General features: G+C 47.5%; 1 protein-coding gene across 11 annotated transcripts in view; it reads left to right on the forward strand.

Moving 5' to 3' along the window:
• ATP2B2 (ATPase plasma membrane Ca2+ transporting 2) overlaps positions 1-19,077 on the forward strand; it is a 371,080-nt gene that overhangs the window by 76,480 nt on the left and 275,523 nt on the right. For all 11 annotated transcript variants that reach the window (XM_049098570.1, XM_025449826.3, XM_049098562.1 and 8 more), the window contains exon 2: positions 7,359-7,403. The gene's annotated coding sequence lies outside the window, so the exon portion shown is untranslated. The remainder of the gene's footprint in view (positions 1-7,358; positions 7,404-19,077) is intronic.

Below are 19,077 nucleotides of genomic sequence, written 5' to 3' on the forward strand. Positions count from 1 at the left end.
GCTCAGAGAGATGGGGGAAGTAGCTCAAAATTGCATAGCTAAGAAGGGTCAAGGGCAGGATTTGCACCCTAGCCTGGCTGATCTGTGGTCTGAGCTCTCCCTCCAGCCCTTCCCTTGTCTTCTGACTTCTAGGGTATCCAATCCTGCACATGACAGTTGTATATGTGAAGGGATCCATCATTTAGGAGACTAAGGACTTGACCTCATGTCACCAGCCTTTCTGATGTTTTCTCCTTTAAATACATGGTTTCAAAAGCAAAGCAAGATGGAATACACTGGTTTCAAAGGCATTGTAGATTCCATTCCTGGGGGCTACTTGATTGCCTGACTGCTTTTAGCACGTCACTTTGCAGAAAGGTGCTCACCTCTTAAGGAAACCAAGTCCAACTGATGGATTCAGTTCCTGCTGGCAGCATTGGAGATGGTTGGGGATGCTTTGGCCTCTGCTAGGCCCCAGGGGGCACACAGGATGCTGAGATAGTGTGACTCATTGGATTCACCCTCTTTATTTTACACATGGAGAAACATAGGCCCAGGATAGGGAGGGAATTCATCCAAGATCAGAGTGTGAGTTTCAAAAGCAAAATGAGAAGTGAGGCTCTGGCCTCCCTGGTCATTGTTGTTCATCTTTACCTTGAGGTCAGGAAAAGCCAGGAAAGGGTTCCTTCTCTACCAGTCTATCATGGTATCTGAAATGTCACCGTTAATTCTTTTGTCTTAGAGAAATTTTTGCTAGTTCTCTAACAGAATGAATGGATGAGTTGAACAGAGGAGGGATACCCTAAGTCCTTGGCCAAACAATTTATTCATTCATATCTTCATCTATCCATCTATCCCCTTGTCTCTCCATCCATATTTCCATCTGTCCACTTACGTGACTTTCCATCCATCCATCCATCCATCCAACCCATCCCCTTCTCTTTCCATCTTTATTTCCATATATCTACTTATCTGTCTTTTCCCTCACCCATTCACCCACCAACACACCCACCCATTGACCCATCCCTTTTACCAGATACCCAATGAACATCAATTCCATGACTGGGTCCATGGAATAAAAAGAAGTCTCAGTTATGGTCTCTGCAGAATAGGCCACATTTTTCCTACACTATGAAGACCACACTAAGGGAGGTGTTCACAGATTGGCTTTACAAAGAAGAGATGACCAAGCAGAAAGAGTCTGGAGACCCTGACCCTGAGTGCATCATCCGAGCTCTTGCAGTTAATTGACTGTGTGTCCTTGAGTAAGCCCCTCCCATCTAGACTCAGTGTACCCATCTGTGATGTGGGCAGGTTGGACTAGATGAATGTTTCCCAGACTCGGTCATTCATATACCTCTCTCCACACCTGTAGATGTGATCACCTGTACTGAAAAGTACTTAATGTTTTTATTCAAATGAACTATTTTTTTTAACCAAAATACATTTAGAATGAAGCCTTATTGCTACCATAAATGGGAAAAAAAATGGTAACAGCTGTCATAAATAGAAAGTAACCGTGAAAATACTTGAAAAAGGAAGGCAAACTGTTAATGTTGATAAATTCTACATAGACATTACTTTTCAGCGATGGAGGACAGTTCTCCTTGGTTGCTAGAGAACTTAGCAAGCTCTAGAGAGGTGTTAAAGGTAAGCTAGGACTCAATAGAGACTCTCCCCTTAGAGTAGCCACTCCTTGGGGAGAAGCTTCCTTGCAGTGTGCTTTAATATCATGGGATGGCAGTGGGGGTGGGGGGTACTCCTGCCCCAAAGCAGAAAACTCTGTTTTGGAAGCATCAGGCCAGTCCTGGCTTGGCCACTCTCTTCTGAGCCCTCCCGATGTGCCCTGGGCCTGGCCTCTCCTAAGGACTCACACCTCCCCCACAAGCCTCCCAGAAGCTAAGGGTCAGAAAGCCATGAGCCGGATTCTGTAACTTAAACCAGGTGGTATCTGCTTCAAATCCTGACGAAGAGGGAAACCAATATGGAAATCTGAAGCTGTCCCATCCCAGAGCTTGGCAGGCATCAGGTGCTTCCTGTCACTCAGAGAGGGCCCTGACCCATTCTAATCTTACCTTCAGCCACCAGACTCCTCCACCATATCTCCAGCACCCCTCATCCTTGACCTAGGATCCCCAAAACCCATGACAGTGCAGAGTCCCCAGCCTGTAACCTTTTTGAATTTTTCTGTGGCATTAACAGGTATGATCAGAAAATAGTGTCTCTCAGTTATGCCAAGGCCTAAAGGGTCCAGCTAAGTCTTCACACCCTTTGAAGGCAGGACGCCTGGTGGATGAAACCAGAAGACCCAGGTTTGGGTTGTATTGTGCTCTGATGGCTCCCTGCATGTCCTCACCTCTGAGTTTCTAGATGCTGCTGAGCCTCCTCCAGCAATACTGACATCAAGGGTATTATTTACTTAAAAAAATGTTCCATTTTAGATTCAGATTTCAGAAGGATATTTGAAATCTTAAAGCTGCTGCCAGCTCTGTTGAGGGACATAGAAAAGCCCACTTTCTCATCTGGCCTTGGCTCCAGCCTGAGGCCATGGAGGTGAGGGATCATCTTTGTACCACCCTGCCCCTACCCCCAGATCTTGAAAGGCCTTGCCAGAGTTGCCCAGAAGGGGGAAAACACAGCACTGGGCTTTGCCTTAGAAAGTGCCTTTTCTCTCTAGTTACTAGTTATAGTCTCTTATGCGGGTCTTGCAACTCATTCATTCTTTCTTTCTACCAGGGCTGGTATTAGACTGGTAAGCATAGTCAGGAGAGCCCTATAGATTGTTTATAGCTGGTGTCCCTCTTGCTAACTGCCAAGGCCATACCACTTGTTAAATATTTTAATCCTCACCCGTGTATTCTCAGGGGTGTACACTATGTGCTTCCGGCACTGAGTTTATCAAGCTCTGAAATATACCGGTGGTCTGGTCCCTCACTCAAAAACCTGTGACACATCCATCAATACAATGTAAGAGATCTAGACCCAGTGCCTGTCATGGGAGTTAGAGAAGGGTGCCCTTACGTCTTGGCCAGAAATGAAAAAGAGACATTTTGGAAAAGTTACCCAGTGAAATTCCACACTCCAGATTCTTACTGAGTGACCGAATGGCAGAACGTGAAGGTATTCCTGAGAGATTTTTTGGGCCAGCTTTCCTCAAGTGGGTGCTGGGGAATCCTGGTTTTGTGAGATGTTAATAGATGTTACTCAAAACAAGGTTCAAATAAAGTTAGTTTGGGAAATTCTAGGTTAAGCAAAACTAAACTGATTTGTAGGTTGCAGGACTTAGAGCTTTGATGTGTTGCTGCTTTGTGAAATCTACGAGGAAGGTGAAGGCTACAGAATGAAACCTGGTGCCCTGTTTTAGGGAGCCTCTCAAAAGACTAGTGAGTGCTCCGCCAGAGCTTACTCTAGGGGACTCCAACCCCCTTCCTCACTGATAAGGAAACTGAAGCCCAGCTGAGTGGCTGGCATTTGGCCAATGTCTCACAGGGAGCAGAGAGCTGAGCTGGGACTAGAACCCAGGGCTTCCCTGTAAGCAGGCTGTTTAGGGCATGTAGTTTGGGCTTTGGGTGCTAGTGGTACATGAAAGAGTAGGATCCATGTGCACTGAAGCAATTCTGAGAAGACTATTGGAGGAGGCAAGACATGAGTTGAAAAGTCCAGGGACCCTGGGAGCCAATGACTTGTGACTTTATTGACTAAACAATTCTAATACTGAGAACCAGATACACCCTAATTGATGCCCAATTTGCATAGAGAGAATATCAGGCTGGGCAAGGCTTCCCACAAGAGATTAGTCCCTGAATTCACAAAGGATGGAACACTTGGAGGTATATATATATTCCAAGAGAAGCCTTGCTACCCCCAAGTCAAAATGACCCTTCCCCCAAAATTCTCCACATATTTTGTAGAACCATTTTACCCTTACTCCATTCTTTCTGGCAAGTTTTGTTTTTAGCCAGTGTGAGATTCTCACTAGTTTATAAGCAGTTTAAGAACAGAGCTGGTGGTTTTTCCTTCCTTGTTATGGTTAGCATGTTTCAGAAACTCACTGTGTACTGGACACAATGCTCGTTGTTTTCCCCACAACCTCTCCATTTTATCTTCACCACTGCCTCTCCCTCACAGTAGCTTGTTTCTATCCCCATTTTATAGAAGAGAAAACTGAGGTTGAATTGACTTGCTCAAGAAAACGGGCAAGTAGATGATGGAGCAGAGACTTGAATGTGGGCCTTTGTTTCCCTTTCCTGGCTGCTTGTGAAACTGGGCTGAGTAAGTCATAGACAATCCCAGAGGCATGCTGCAGTCATGGGGCAGTGACCCGACGCCTGGTCTGGTCTATCTCTACAAGGATAGTCCTGGGGCCCCCACACAGCAACCGTGCTCCAAGCTCAGCCCTGTCTCAGCTTTTTGACCATAAGATGATCCAGGGTGTGAAGTGGGGTCACCTGCAATGTAGAAAGGCAGGAGTCTTAGACTGACAACTGGCATGGTCTTCGGGCTCCCAAACCCATTGCCCTGGTGCCCAGACTCACCCCAGGACCTCTAGAGTCTTTGTCCCACTCCCCATCATGTTACACCAGAACTTTCCATGCTAGGGGGCTGCTGATTTCCCCACCAATCGCTTTCCGTCTCAGCCATTCACTTTTATTTATAGACAGAAAAAACTTGGACCCAGAGTTCATAGCTGTTGTCAATGTGGATGAAATTTTAAGTGTTGACATTGAAGAATCATTCTCCCTGCAGTTCTGGTTTGGGCCAGGGGCTGGGGTCGGTCTTCTTTCTTCCATAATTTCCATAATTAAAAATTCACCAGCAAGGACAGATTGCTCATCAATCTTTCATCTCAACAGTCTCTGTTGGAGAAGATGGGGGCACCACTGATGAGGCACAACTGGCTGCCTACAGTTCCAGACCTTGCTACCATGTACATGAGTTCAGGGCTTTGGGTGGGAAGCGGGTGGGTCCAGTGGAGCCTGAGGAAGCCCCTTGAACATCGCCAGAAGGGTACTGGGTGTAACAGGTGGCCAGTTCTGATCTTTCTACCTCCTGTGACCTGAAGGCATTGGGGAGAGGCCAACAGAGGGTCAGAAAAATTAGTATGTGTAACAAAATGGTCAGGAGGCATCTGAATAGCCACAGGGCTAGTCTTATTCAATCAAAACTTGAAAGTTGCTAAGAGTACATCCTAAATGTTCTCACTACAAAAAAGAAATGGTAATTATAGGATAGGATATACAGATATATCTGTTACTAAACCCCATGATGGCAATCATTCTGCAATTTATAAGCATATCAAGTCAATATGTAGTAACTTACATAATGTTCTATGTCAATTATATCTCAACAAAGCTGGCAATATAGATATGATACATCCTTCGTGTTTTAGCCAAGTGGAAAAAGTTAAGAAACTCTTCAGTTACGGCAAAAACAAACAAACCCTTAATGAGATGATGTGTGTGAAGACCTCAGCACAGGGCCAACCTAGAGAAAGCATCCTAGTCTCTTGCTGTTTACTATAATTGTTGTCAGTATTGTTGCCTCTGTTCCAGAACTCACCTCCTATGCTGGCTTAAGGCCTATTAGGTAATTTCTCTGGGAATCAACTTCCTCATATGTAACACGTAAATTCTAACAGTACCTGCCTCCAACAGTTGGGGTGAGGAGTAAATGAACTGAGGATCCCTCAATGTTGTAAAATTGCTATTGAGCAACGCCAGCCTAATATCAGTCTCCTTGGCCTGGCCAAGCTCTCCTGTATTCCAGGCTAAGGGGCAGGGATACCCTGGCGGGTGAACAAAACACTGTCTCTGCCACTCTCTGGCTGTATGGCCTGTGCAATCCCACCCATCTCTTGGCCTCTGTTTCTCCATCTGTACAAAGCAAGTGCCAGAGCAGGTGATCTCCTGGGTCATTTCTGGTGCTGGGTTCCATGAAATCCTGCACATGGCTGCCTCTTGTCAGGCTCGAGTTTTTCCCAGAACAGTTTTGGGGAGGGGAGTTCTCAGGTGACCACTTTGTCTCCATGACTGTTCCATGTCAGCCTCCTCCCTGTGGGTTCCCTGCAGTTCTGCTCCTGGATCTCTGTGAACTCTGGGCTGGCTGTCTTTCCAGGAAGGGGACAGCCTGGCTCCACAGTGAGAGGAGTTTGAAGGGCATCCAGTGGAGGAGAACAGACAGAGGTGGCAAGAGGACCTCAGAGTGTGGGCCAGGTTCCGGGTACTAGGGGGGGTGCGGTGGAGCAGGGCTCAGTCCAGGTGAGCAGAACAGAGATGCCAACTAATAGCTGTGAGGGTGTCATTGAGCTCCTGACACTTGGTACGACCTGGTTAGCTTTGGCTTCGGGCCTGAAGGATGAATAGCGTACAGAAAGGCAGGGCCACTGTACTGGACATCTGCTATTTGCCCCTTGAGACCACTCTGTACCCTCTCCCCACTGCCCTGTGCCCTAGGAGATGACCTGCACTCATCAGTGCACTTCCTCCCCTCTCTGGCTTCCTGTTGGCTTGGGCCAATGGGGAGCTCTAGCAGGATATACAGTGAGGGGGGCAGGGAGACATGTTATTTAGTCTCCAGCTGTCTCCCTTAGGATCACCTTGGGATGGCTGTGTGCCTTGACCCCAGATGACAGCTCCTGTCAGGCGTCTTCCCTATGCCTGGTTCTGGAAACCATTACCCCTTCCCACACCCTAGGGGTGTTAGTAGCAGAATCTCCACTCTACTTTCCCTAGGGAAACTGCACCGCTCCTGCCCACATTTTTATGAAGAGGTCCTTTATTAAGCCCTGAGGACCCTGCCTGATTCAGCCCCCCAGAGCTGCAGAGCAAGGGTACTGGAAAGGGATGAGTGGGGGCAGGGGGCAGCAGGGCCTCAAATCAAAACCATATCTAGAATCTGACTCCATCTTCTTACCCTTGATTACTCCAAGGGAGCAACCTGGCATTCTCCCTCCAGACTTCTAGTGTATGCGTCTGGAGCAGGAAAAGGGAAGAGATGGGAAGGAGCCCAGCCAGGTCTGAAAGGGGAACACACCTGCCTGTGCGGGTCCTGGCAGCAGACCCCACAGCAGGGATGGCACAGTCAAGCACTCACAGTGGCCAGTTAGGTTGGGATTGGGGAGCATTTGTGGGCTCGAGGAGATAGCCCACATGGCTCCAGCCCATTACTGGTCTGCTGGCACCTGGCCCAGAGGTGCAGCTGTCCCTGGAGAAGCCAGAAAGCCAGACTTTTGCATGAAATCCCCCCAGTTTCTAAATACTGGGATCAGTTCAAATATTGAATTTTAAACAACCAGATCTGAATCTGGCCACCAGTTTGTGACCTGGAAAATACAAGTGCTTCTGACAGACCTTTCTGATCTCCATCTCATTTGCTTGTAGGTTTCCCACACCCGGAATACAGACTGAGAGGAGCCCAGGAGATAGGTGAGTATGAGAGCCAAAACCCCTAGTTCACCTGAAGGGACTGGGATCCCTGGGTGGCGCAGCGGTTTGGCACGCCTGCCTTTGGCCCGGGGCTGATCCTGGAGACGGGATCGAATCCCACGTCGGGCTCCTGGTGCATGGAGCCTGCTTCTCCCTGTGCCTGTGTCTCTGCCTCTCTCTCTCTCTCTCTCTCTCTCTGTGTGTGACTATCATAAATACGTACATACATACATACATACCTTTAAAAAAAAAAAATGAAGGGACTTAGAATCCCCTCTCACACCTGGGCACATCCTTAGCATCATTAATGGACCCATTTTAGGAACGCCTTGTTTGCAGACCCACCTCCACTCTCCTCACTGCCACTGTCCTGTCTGCCCCAGCCTTTCTAACCTTCTTCCCTGCACCGAAGCTCTCACAACCACTCCCAAAAACCTGTGGGTGGCAGTGGAGGAGGAGGGAAGCCAAAAGCAGAGCTGAAGCTACAGTTTGGGCATATTTCCTAAATGTGACTTCCTGCTTCCCCTCAGAGCCTGTGTGTGACCACTTTACCTGGGTGTGATAGTCTACCAAAATACAGGTGTGCTTGGATGAGTAAATGTTCTTTTGCAATAAAAAGCAATATTCATGTGTGAGTTACAGGCCTATCATATCAGTCATTCATACTTTAATATCTTTTAATGCCATCCAATTACTTTTTGCTTACTCTCTTGCTGGGGTCAGCCACAGTGAGGGGTTTTCTGATTTTGGAATTGAGAAGAAGGAGCCTTACACAGAGTGTCCTGGGCCCAGCCTGGGTAGGGCTTGGGGCAACAAGGGTTTGGGGGCCTGCTGAGGACATTTCTGGTAGCTTAGTGATTGTGTTTGTGGAGCTGGCTCTGGCAGTGCTGTCTTTGGCTTCTGTCCTGGGCGGGTGAGGCCTCTGGGGGCTATGACCTTTACCACCATGATATTCCTGGGAAAGCATGCCCTTTACTCCAAACCATCTGTTTACAAACAAACATTTGGAGACATAGCCGCTTGCTTGAGGGATGGTCTGGAGTTCTCTAGGACAAGCCAACTTGATTCATTGCCGATGGCCTGGGGCAACAACCTGGGATAAATCATCCTTCCTCTGGGTGGCTGTGTGTGGAGCTGGCTTCACTCCCAGGTGGAATCAGCAGTTGCCCCCAGGTGTGTGATTGGATAGAGCCCTCTCCACCCGACACCCCCTCCTGCCCACCCGTCACACTACCCAAATCGCCATCTGTGTCACTCACTCTTAGGGGGAGGATGAGGACGAAGCTTTGAAAGCTTCTATTAAAATGTCAACTGAAGGTTAGTAGTGATTATTTCCAAATTGCGAGATTATATGCAATTTGAGTTTTCTCTGTTTTCTGTTTTATGTACCAAGCACATGGCACTTGGATATTCCCCACCCTCACCACCCCCAAATGCTATCTGGGGCGGTCTAGTATCCCATGGTTACTTGCATTCATGGTAGAAATTATCTGACCAGGTTAGCTCCAGAAGGTACCTGGGCCTCAGGGAACTGGGACGTGGGATGGGTAAGTTTTGATGGAAAAGCAAAAGGTGATGCTGGGAAGGATTAAGGAGCTATCAGAGGTGAGCATGGCCTCCTTCTGATTCTGCTGCAGTGATGAGCTAGAGAGCCAAATCATGATCTTTTTTTTTTTTTTCGAAAATAAGGTGGAGTTGGTTTCTTCCCTCCATTAAAGTCCCACCTTGCTCCCTTTCCTTGCTAAGTAAGCAGGCTCTCACTTGAAGGGCAACTTCATTGTAGCCAGAGATGAACCTCACTCTCTTGCATTGGCTATGGCCAGGTAACCCAGGTCTTCTTTATTCTTGCTTTAAAAAAAAAAAAAAAAAAGAGATGCCTAAAATTACAATACAGACTCTAGGGAGCTTTTAATATGTGTGGTCAGAAATTGATAAATTCCCTACAGAGGCATAACCTGCTAGAGACCTTTAAGAATCTTTAAAAATTTCCTCTTTCAGAATGTAAGTAACCAGTAATTCCACTTCTGGGAAATTTGCCCTGAGGAAATAGACTAGGATGTGTACAAAGATTTATCTACAAGGATGTTTATCATAGCATTATTTATATCTGTTAAAAAATAGAAAACAATGTGTGTGTCTAGCAGCAGGAGATTGGGGGAGCCCATTTTGGCACATGGACGATTCTGGGCAGCCACTGAATACGGTTTGAAATGAATTTTTAATAATGTTGGGGAAAATGGTCATATTTTAGTATTAAGTGAAAAGGCAGTTTCCCAAAATTAATCCTGACTACATTTTTTTTTAAATGGGTAGAAAAAAACAAGTAAATAAGGTAGGGCGCAGAGAAAGAAGATTGAAGAAACAGATACTAAAGTGTGGGGAGTAACAGGTGACTTACTTTCTCCTTTGTGTTTTCTGCATTTCTGACCACCCACAGTGGAATGTTAACTGTTTCTCATGAATAGTAGTTACAATTAAGAAAAAATTCTCCACCCCAGCCCACTCCTCATGACACGCACGCGCGCACACGTGTGTGTGTGTGTGTGTGTGTGTGTACATTTTGCCAATCTGTTGTATAGGAAAAATGGTTATATTGTTACTTTTCATTCTAAAGCTTTCTTTTCCTTAAAATATTCTTTAAAACTTGGGCTTAGCAGTTGAGCATCTGCCTTTGGCTCAGGTCATGATCCTGGGGTCCCAGGATCAATTCCTGCATCGGGATCCCTGCAGGGAGCCTGCTTCTCCCTCTGCCTATGTCTCTGCCTCTCTCTGTGTGTCTCTCATGAATAAATAAATAAAATCTTAAAAACAAAAAAAAACCACATTTTTAAAAAGCAATGGCAATGCCACTTGGTATTCTTCTATCCCTTGAGCTATGGTTCTGAGAGCACTGGTTTGAGGGGCTGTATTAGTTTATTAAGAATAAAAAAATACCGCAGACAGGGTGGCTTAGACACTGGAAATTAATTTTCTCCCAGTTGTGGAGGCCAGAAGTCTGAGATCAAGGTGTCGGCAGGTTTGGTTTCTTTTGATATCTCTCTCCTTGGCCAGATGGCTGCCTTCTCCCTGTGTCCTCACAGGGTCTGCTGTACCCCTATCTGTTTGTCTGTGTCCTAATCTTCCCCTTCTTAAAAGGACACCAGTCTATTGGATTAGGATTCACCCTAATGACCTAATTTTACCATAATTACCTCTTCAGAGACAATATCTCCAAACACAGCCATGTTCTGAGGTCCTGGGTGTTAGGACCATGAATATGGGGGGGGGGTGGTCACACTTTAGCCTATAATAGGGACAGCCTCTTCCCCATGACTGTGGCCACTACTTTGCAGAGTAGTGCACTTGAAGCTGGAGTGGGAGCAGGGATATTGATGAAGAAGACATTGTCCCTGCCTTTAAGAGGCCCCCAGGGGGATCCCTGGGTGGCGCAGCGGTTTGGCGCCTGCCTTTGGCCCAGGGCGCGATCCTGGAGATCCGGGATCGAATCCCACGTCAGGCTCCCGGTGCATGGAGCCTGCTTCTCCCTCTGCCTGTGTCTCTGCCTCTCTCTCTCTCTCACTGTGTGCCTATCATGAATAAATAAAAAAAAAAAAGAGGCCCCCAGGAAGGTGTGATGCAGACACTGAATGCACACAGTGCCCCTGAGTAACACCTCACCTCTCAAGCAAGACCCAGCAGCAAAAGTATGGCCGTTCCTGGTACGCCCAGCCACCACAGATTGGCTGCTCAAGGTCAAGACAAAAGAAAGGAGTTAAGCATACAAAAGGATAAGAAACTCTGAAGTACATCTACTGCAGTGTGAACCAGCAAGTTATCTATGAACAATCAAATCATTTAAATGGGCTTCTGGACATTAAAACTCAAAATTTTAAAAAAAATTTTTCTAGGCATCAATTCAAAGGTGAAACTGCTTTACCAAATCAATGGTGGAGAAAAGGAATAGGTAAGCAAGTTGGGTGTGAAAGGTGTGGGTGTTGAGTTTAGTAGAAGCAAAGATGATTAGGTTGGAGAGTAGTGTGAGAGATGGGGAGAAGCTGAGGCAGACAGCCAATGGCGGGTACATTAGATTTAAGTGGAAGGTAGTAAGGGTACAACAGGCTCTTGAGCAAAGGTGGAGCAGAATGACAACAGATGTTAAGATAGATTCCAACAGAAAATCTATTTAGGTAGTCTTTGCAGAAGTGCAGGGATGAGGGTCTCAATGTAAGTTCTGGAACTGGAGCTGCAAAAGAAATCTTGGGAGATGTTTGTGCTATTTCATTTTTCTGAGCTTTTTTCCATGCCCTTGCCTCTGCTTCATCTCCAGCCTGGCAACCTCTTAAGCATCCTCTAAGGCCCCATTCATGGAGCCCCTCTACCCTGAAGCTTTTCTTAGCCTCCCAGACAGACACTCCTCTTGGGCTCAGCACTCCCATTAAAGGACTGACATTGCCTATCATGGGGATCTGCACATCTCCCTCTTCACTGCCAGGCTTTGCTCAGTGAGTGGGTGGGGTAAGAAGTGGGTGCTTACTGAGTGTGGGTGGGTTAAGATTGATAATATAGTCAGTGATTGGATGTAAGCTGTATAAGTAGTTGGAGCATAAGAAATTAAAACATGAGGGATGCCTGGGTGGCTCAGTGGTTGAGCATCTGCCTTTGGCTTAGGACGTGATCCTAGAGTCCTGGGATTGAGTCCCACATAGGGATCCCTACAGGGAGCCTGTTTCTCCCTCTGCCTATGTCTCTCCTTTTCTCTCTCTCTCTCTCATTTATAAATAAAAATAAAATCTTTAAAAAAATGATTCTGAGGTGAGTCTGTAAAATTTTACTAATTATTGAGTTTCTATTATAAGTATGGCAGTGGTGAGAGAGGAGTGACATGATCCCCACCCTCATGGAGCTTACAGCCTAAAGCAGGTGACAAAATAGTAATTATAATGTGATGAATGCTGTGAAGCCCCCAGTCCATTAGGAGAGCCTGATGGTGGGGGAAGGGTGGTGGAATCAAGGTGCGTTTCCTTGAGGAGGTGTTTATTTGAGATGAAAATTGGTGGAAATGTGAGGATGCATATGTCTGAGCAGGTCATAGATGTTAGACAATGGGCCAAGATGAAGGTGAGGAAAAGGAAAGCCCACATAAGGGGAAAAGATATTCCTGCAAAGCACCGCCTGTGCAGAGATCCTGCAGTGAGGGAGGAGCATTGGAAACACAGAAGCCAAGCATCCCTAGAACACAGAGAGAAGGGGTCAGCTGGTGAGATAAGAGATGAAGGCCAGAGGACAGCATCGTAAGGCCATCATTGTCAAGAGAGTTTGGACTGTAGTCTAAGAGCATCAGGAATCCTCCAGAGGCTTATAGTCAGGAAGTGATGCAAACAGATTCGTGTTTTTAAAAGATTGTTCTGGCTGCTGGTATGTGTTGAATGGATGGTTGGGGTGGAGGTGGGGGACCAGTGGGAGGTTGATGCAGTTGTGCAGGCAAGAAATGGTGGGAATCTTGCCCTGATGGTGGCTCTGGATGATGAGATGTACACAGAAGAGAATGGCTGTCAAGATGTGGACACAAAGAGAGTCAAGGATGACTCCAGGTGTGGATTTAGGCAAGGGGAGAGAGTAGGACATTTGCAGATATCTTTAGTGGTGCTTTTGCCAGATTCTCACTCCACACTGAGCTCCAGTAGTCCAACTGCTGGTCCCCACTGAGGGACAGCAGCATGTTGGCCGGCAAGGATGACAGGACCTCAAGGTACACAGAGGTGAAGAGGCTGCCTGCCCAAGGCCTGGGGTCCAGACTGGGACCCAGGACTGTGCCCATCATCCCAAAGTTGAGGGGATGGTTGATTATGAAAATATGACACACGAAGCACAAAAATTGGGTTTAACATTTTCCTCTGACTCAGCAAAACCCTTCTCTCAGCACCTTTCCTGGGAGACTAAAAATCCACCATTATTCCTAGACATCCACTTGGTATCCACTGACTTGTTATCTATTTCTTGCTCAAATGTCCTAGGGCTTCCTGCCCTGATAGATGTCAACACAAGAGTAAACTAAATAACATTGGATGGGTCTTCTGGCATCTGCCTCTTGTGGGATCCTCACAGTGATGCTGGGGCATGGGCCAGGATGGGTTAGTATTCTCCCCCATTCTACAGATAACAAAACCGAGGCCCAGGGAGAGGATGCCACTTGCCTGAAGTCATAGAACTCAGAAATGGGAGAAACAAAACTAAAACCCAAATTAGGAGATCCCACATTCAATGCATTTTTCTCAATTGTGTCTTTTGTCTTCAATGTCTTGGTGACTTCTGAAGTAAATGACCTGGCACGTTTTGCTTTCAGAGCATCTGTTTGTTCCCTGCTAACAAAACATTTTTTTTTCCTTTTGCCCACACTGTTTAAACTGTACAGCCCTCTTGTGCTTCCTTCTACATCTATGTAAATAAATCCTTATGACTGCCAGCTGCAAAGCAAAAGATTTGGAGACAGCGGATCGTCTATATGAGACCTTTTCCAACAGCTGGCCAGCAAGTGGTGGGAAATGAGGTCCGAGAAGCTAGTCAGAAACTAGATCATGAGGACTGGTTCCAGGTGGGATAGGGTATGTGAGATTTTGAGGAGGGATAGGAGGAGGGGCACTGACTTGTACATTAACAGAGAGCCTTGGCTCCTTTGTAGAGGGGAGACTGCACAGGGTAGAGGTGGAATCCAGGGGACGGGGGAGGAGGCTGCTCTGGTATTTCAGGGGAGAGATGATGATGGCCATGGAAGTAGGGAGGAGGAGAAGTGGCCCTGTTCTGAATGGATGCTTCCTGGGGTGTGTTCTGACAGCAGCTGCGGTGCTGAAATTCAAATCTGACACTAACTGTCCCGAGTTTGCACAGACCTCATAAGTTAAAGAACACAGTTCCCAATGAGACTACCCCAACTTCAGATGCCAGCTGAAAGTGGGGTCCTTAAGCTACCACACTTCTGGTGGGCTGGCTATAAATTTGGGGGTTCCTAGAGCTCTCTTTGGCTTGATAATTCACTGGAATTATCTCAGAAAAGCACTCTATTTAAGATTACAGTTTTATTATAAAGGATACAGATCAGGACCAGCCAAATGAAGAGCTACGTAGGCCAGGTCTGGCAGGGCCCCATCAGAGACCTGTCTGCCCTCCTGGCACATTGATTGTTGACCAGCCAGGAAGCCTCACTGAGCTCCAGTGTCCTTTGTTTTTATTGGGATTTCATTATGTTGGCATGAGTGACTGAATCCTTAGCCACATGATTAAAGTGAATCTCCTTCCTCCCTGCCCTGGAGGTGGAACTGACTCAAAGCCCCCAACCTCTAATGCCGTCTAATGGTCTTTCTGATGACCAGTACCCATCCTGATTCAGCTTGTTAGCATAAACTCAGGTGTAGCCCCAGGGGCTCATGAACAACCTCTGTCACTATGGAAATTCTAAGGGTTTAGAGTCTCCCTCCCAGGAACCAGGAACAAAATTCAGTTGTATTCTTTATTATAAACAGGGTAGATGCTAGTGCTATTTGCTGAGACTAGCAGAAGACTAGGCCAGAGGTGGGGGCTGGGGAGTAGTAGGTCTGGATGGGGGAAATGAAGGGTAATGTTTTGGACATGTTGACTTTAAGATGTTCATTAGACATCCAAATGGAGTTGTGGAGTTGGCCGCTGGATCTATGAGTTTGGATCTCAGGGAAAGATCAGTATATAGATCATATTTGAAGCCCCTCAACTGGATGAGATAACTCAGGGAGGGAGTATAGTTGGGGAGAAAAAAAGAGCTGAGCGCTGTGCCTGCAAGAGTTATGGCTTGAAGGAGGAGGAGCCAGCAGAGGGGACAGAGGTGGAGTGGTCAGAGAGGCAGGAGAACTGGAGAGGGCTCTGTCCCCAGGCAGGTGTTTCACAAGGAGGAGTGATAAAATCAATGCTGAAGGCAGGAAGTCAAAGAAGAGGAGAACCAAGAAATGGCCACTGACCTGGAGCTGAGTGGCCCCCGAGGAGGGGAGGTGACAATAGCTGCCATGGTGGGACCAAGGTGGGAATGGTGAGTGAGGAAGTGCAGCAGCCTGTGAGCGTTATGATGGGAGCTGCTGCAGCACCAGCTGGCAGCCAGAGGGAGTGGTCCGGCACTGGCTGTGTACCTACCTCTGGGCCAGGAGTTAGAGGCATCCTCTGGCAGCTCAAAATGTGGCTGGAAAGAAGTCATGAGAGTCATTATCTACACAGTAGAACAGAGTGAGAAAAGTGGAATGTGGGATGACAGATGTAGAGCCAGGAGAAATCACTACTGATTGGGGGTGATCAAGGGGGCAGAACAACAACAAGATACTTTTGTTGAGTGCCTGCCTGTGCCTGGGAATGTGCTGAGCCCTTAAAATGCATTCTCTTATTTAATTTTCACAGTGATGGTATTGTCCCCATTTCACAGATAAGGAAGCTGAGGCTTATAGGGGATGAGTCACTTATCCAAGGTCATACTCTTAGGAATTGCCAGAGACAGAGTTAATGTAGATTGTAAGGGATTTTGATGGTAAGGGTAGAAAAGGGGCAAGGAGATAGGCTGACATGAGAACACAGACAAAAACAAAACAAAACAACAATAACAACAACAACAAAAAACCTCTTCAAATTGGTGGGGGGGTTGGTGGAGTGATTTGGAATGAAAGTGAGACAGGTCCTAAGTCTCATCTAAGTCACTCAGGAGAGGGACCCAGTCCCTCTCTAGAATGCCATTCTGCTCAGGTCACTAGCAGTGTGGCCTCCAGCAGGCTCCTTCATCGTTAAGGGGAGGGTGACATGTCCCTTGCCTGGGTGGGGGCACAGATGTTAGGGCTGGCACGCTGAGGTAGGGGAGAGCCTGGGAGGAGAAGGGAGTGGGGGCTGGCCTCTGGTGAAGTGTGAGGAGGAGGGCTGTGGGCGGAAAGGCAAGTGTGGATCCCACATCCCCCTGCCTGCCCCTCAGCCACCGCGCTCCACCCCCTCCCATCCCCTCACCCAGAGCAGGAGCATACCTCTGCTGGCAGGTCTCATCACCTTTCTTCTGCAGAACAGGAACAGTGGGCCCTCCCCACTCCTGCTAGAGTATGCAATCATGACTTAAAATAACATTTGGGAAGAAAGCACTAGCAGAAATGCCCAGCAGAAATGAGATGTCATGAACATCATTCAGGAACTGATGGGAACCACCAGACAGATAAAATAAGGAGAATGCTTTCTGAGGTATGAAAGGTCTCAAATCTACTGAGGCACACCTGTGAGCCCGTGGGCACTCATTTCCTACCTTTGCAATGGGTGCAGCCTGACTCATTTGGACTGCATGCCACCTGCTAAGGACAGCACAAGGAGGCCAGCCTGGTGGGATATGCTTCTAAAACCTTTTGTGCTCACTGAGAGAACTTTTCCTCCATCTCTCCAACATCGCGTATGGCTCTGCTAGGCCTGACACAGACACCTGGCAGGGCCCTCCCTATCATACCTCCCATTTCACAGAGGAGTAGACTGAAACCCAGAGAGATTGCGCCAAGTTTCCCTCCAACAATTGTTGATATTTCCTCTCCAAACCTTTGCATACACCATGGAAGGGGACAGAAGGAGAGGAGGAGGGAGGAGTGAATAAATGTGAATAAATAAGAAAAAAAGAGGAGATGGGGAAGGAATAAGACCCAAGATGTTACATGGAGTTGGGAGGTTGGAGGCTCACCTTTGTATTCAAGAAGAATCTTAGGAATCCCAGTTCATCAGACATTGGAGAGAGAGGGAGGCCTAGGACATTCTTAATTTGGAACCTGTCAAGCCAGTCACTTTATCTGGATGTCCATGACCCCACTATGTCACTCTCCTCTTATAGCCAACGTGTTGGTGGTTTAGTCTCAGGTTGCATAGGGAGAAGCATCTAGAAGGAAAAAAAACACTTAACGATATGCCCTAGAGGACAGGATGATCTGGCCTACCCATGCATGCCCGATTTTGGAAGGGGCTGGTAAATGTGGGCTAGGGGGCTGGATTTGGAAATGCCTGGAATCTAGGGGCAGGCAGTGAGTGAGGCTGGGGCAGGCCCGGCCCCCTGCAGCTCTTGCCCGTCCACCTGGGCAGGCACAGGGCCAGTTCTTCAAAACTGAGTGCCTGCTCCACTCTCTCAGGGGGCTCCATGCTGCCTTCCAGAAACCCTGACTTATGTACCTTCTGGGCTGGTCCCTGGCTACTGATCATATATCATAGCTTTCTGGAACTTCCTTACCTCGCTCTTGGTGTCTTCCAGGAGTCCCTCTGGAGATTTGAAGGAGGGGACAGTGAGAGAGCAAAGCACGTGTCCTGAGTACCAGCTGCCAGGAACCTTGTGCACATTATTTAACTTGAGATTTGCACCACTTCTGCAAGGTGTGGGTATCACTCTCTCTGTTTTACATGCAGGCAAACTGAGGCTCAGAAAGGTTAAGTAGTTTGCCTTGGATGTCCCAGCCAATAAGCTGTGGGGGGATCAGAGTGGGAAGCCAAATCTATAGACCCCAAGCTTGGGTGTTGAATCTGCCTGCTGCCACCTAGTGTACACACTGACCCCCGCACCCCCCACACACCCCTACCTGGGTCTCTGAAGTTGATGCTGACATGGATCCTGACCTTGTCTCTGGAATGGATTGGCTATTTCTTTCTTTTTCCCCTCCATCATCTTTGCAAGTCCCAAAGGCCCACTCTCCTCAAATGCAGTTCATGTCAGACCCCACTTTGGGAATCCCTTGGCTCAAATCCTGAAAGAGCCCCCAAGGTCCTGGAAATGCTCATAAATTGGATCACTCCAAGAATAAGAAAATGGAATGAGAGACTCTAGGAGTCCAGAGGACAGAACTGATTGGTCAGAGCCAGAAGGAAGGCTCATGCTCTTTGGTTTTGAAGAATGTGATCATCAGACCTCCATTGCCAGAGTTTGGAATAGTGGGTCAGAAAAAAAAAAAAAGGGTTAAGAGAGATATAAGAAGGGAAAAAGAGGGATAGGGAGAAGCAAAGGAACCAGGAATGGTTAGAGAGAGTAGAGTGAGTCACAGGTTTTTCCTGTACTGGCATGAGCCCAATGTGAATGTGAGGTGACATCCCAAGCAGCATAGTATGGTAGGGGTGAACAAGAGGAGCTTGGGTCGTTGAGGAGTTACCCAGTAGCATGGGTCACTTGGTACCAGATCACACAGCCCACTCCCCAGTGACTTGAAGGGACAAGTGACTGCAATGTCCCAGTGAGGACCTCATCAGCCCCACATCATCCAAAGATGCTTAAATTCCAAGTGAGAACCACTGTGCATTGTGATGTGAGTTTTATACCCATTCCCATTAAAACAAAACCAGAAACCTGATAAGTAAAAGAGTTAGCTCTTATAGGGTTAACCTGCAGTTATTTGGAACCCTCTCTGCCACCCCTTCCCTCACACGGACCATCAGAGGGCCTTCCTCTGCCCGTCCACTGCAGTCCTGTAACAGCAAATGGTTTGCTGTCCAGCCCCGATGGCCTTTTGTTAGATGTTTTTCTTTAATTTTCTGTTTCTTTTTATGCATACTTGCAAAGCTCCCAGCTTCAGCCAGGCGCACCAAGGAGACTTGTAGTAGCAAGACTGATCGATGGCGGGAGGCTCCTTGTGGCTGCCAGAGCCGCAGTCCTGGGTGGGGGCGGCTGCAGGCTCTGCTGCAGTGGCTCCGTCTG

Source organism: Canis lupus, chromosome 20, assembly GCF_003254725.2.
Source record: "Canis lupus dingo isolate Sandy chromosome 20, ASM325472v2, whole genome shotgun sequence".
In the NCBI taxonomy this organism is placed as follows: Eukaryota; Metazoa; Chordata; class Mammalia; order Carnivora; family Canidae; genus Canis; species Canis lupus.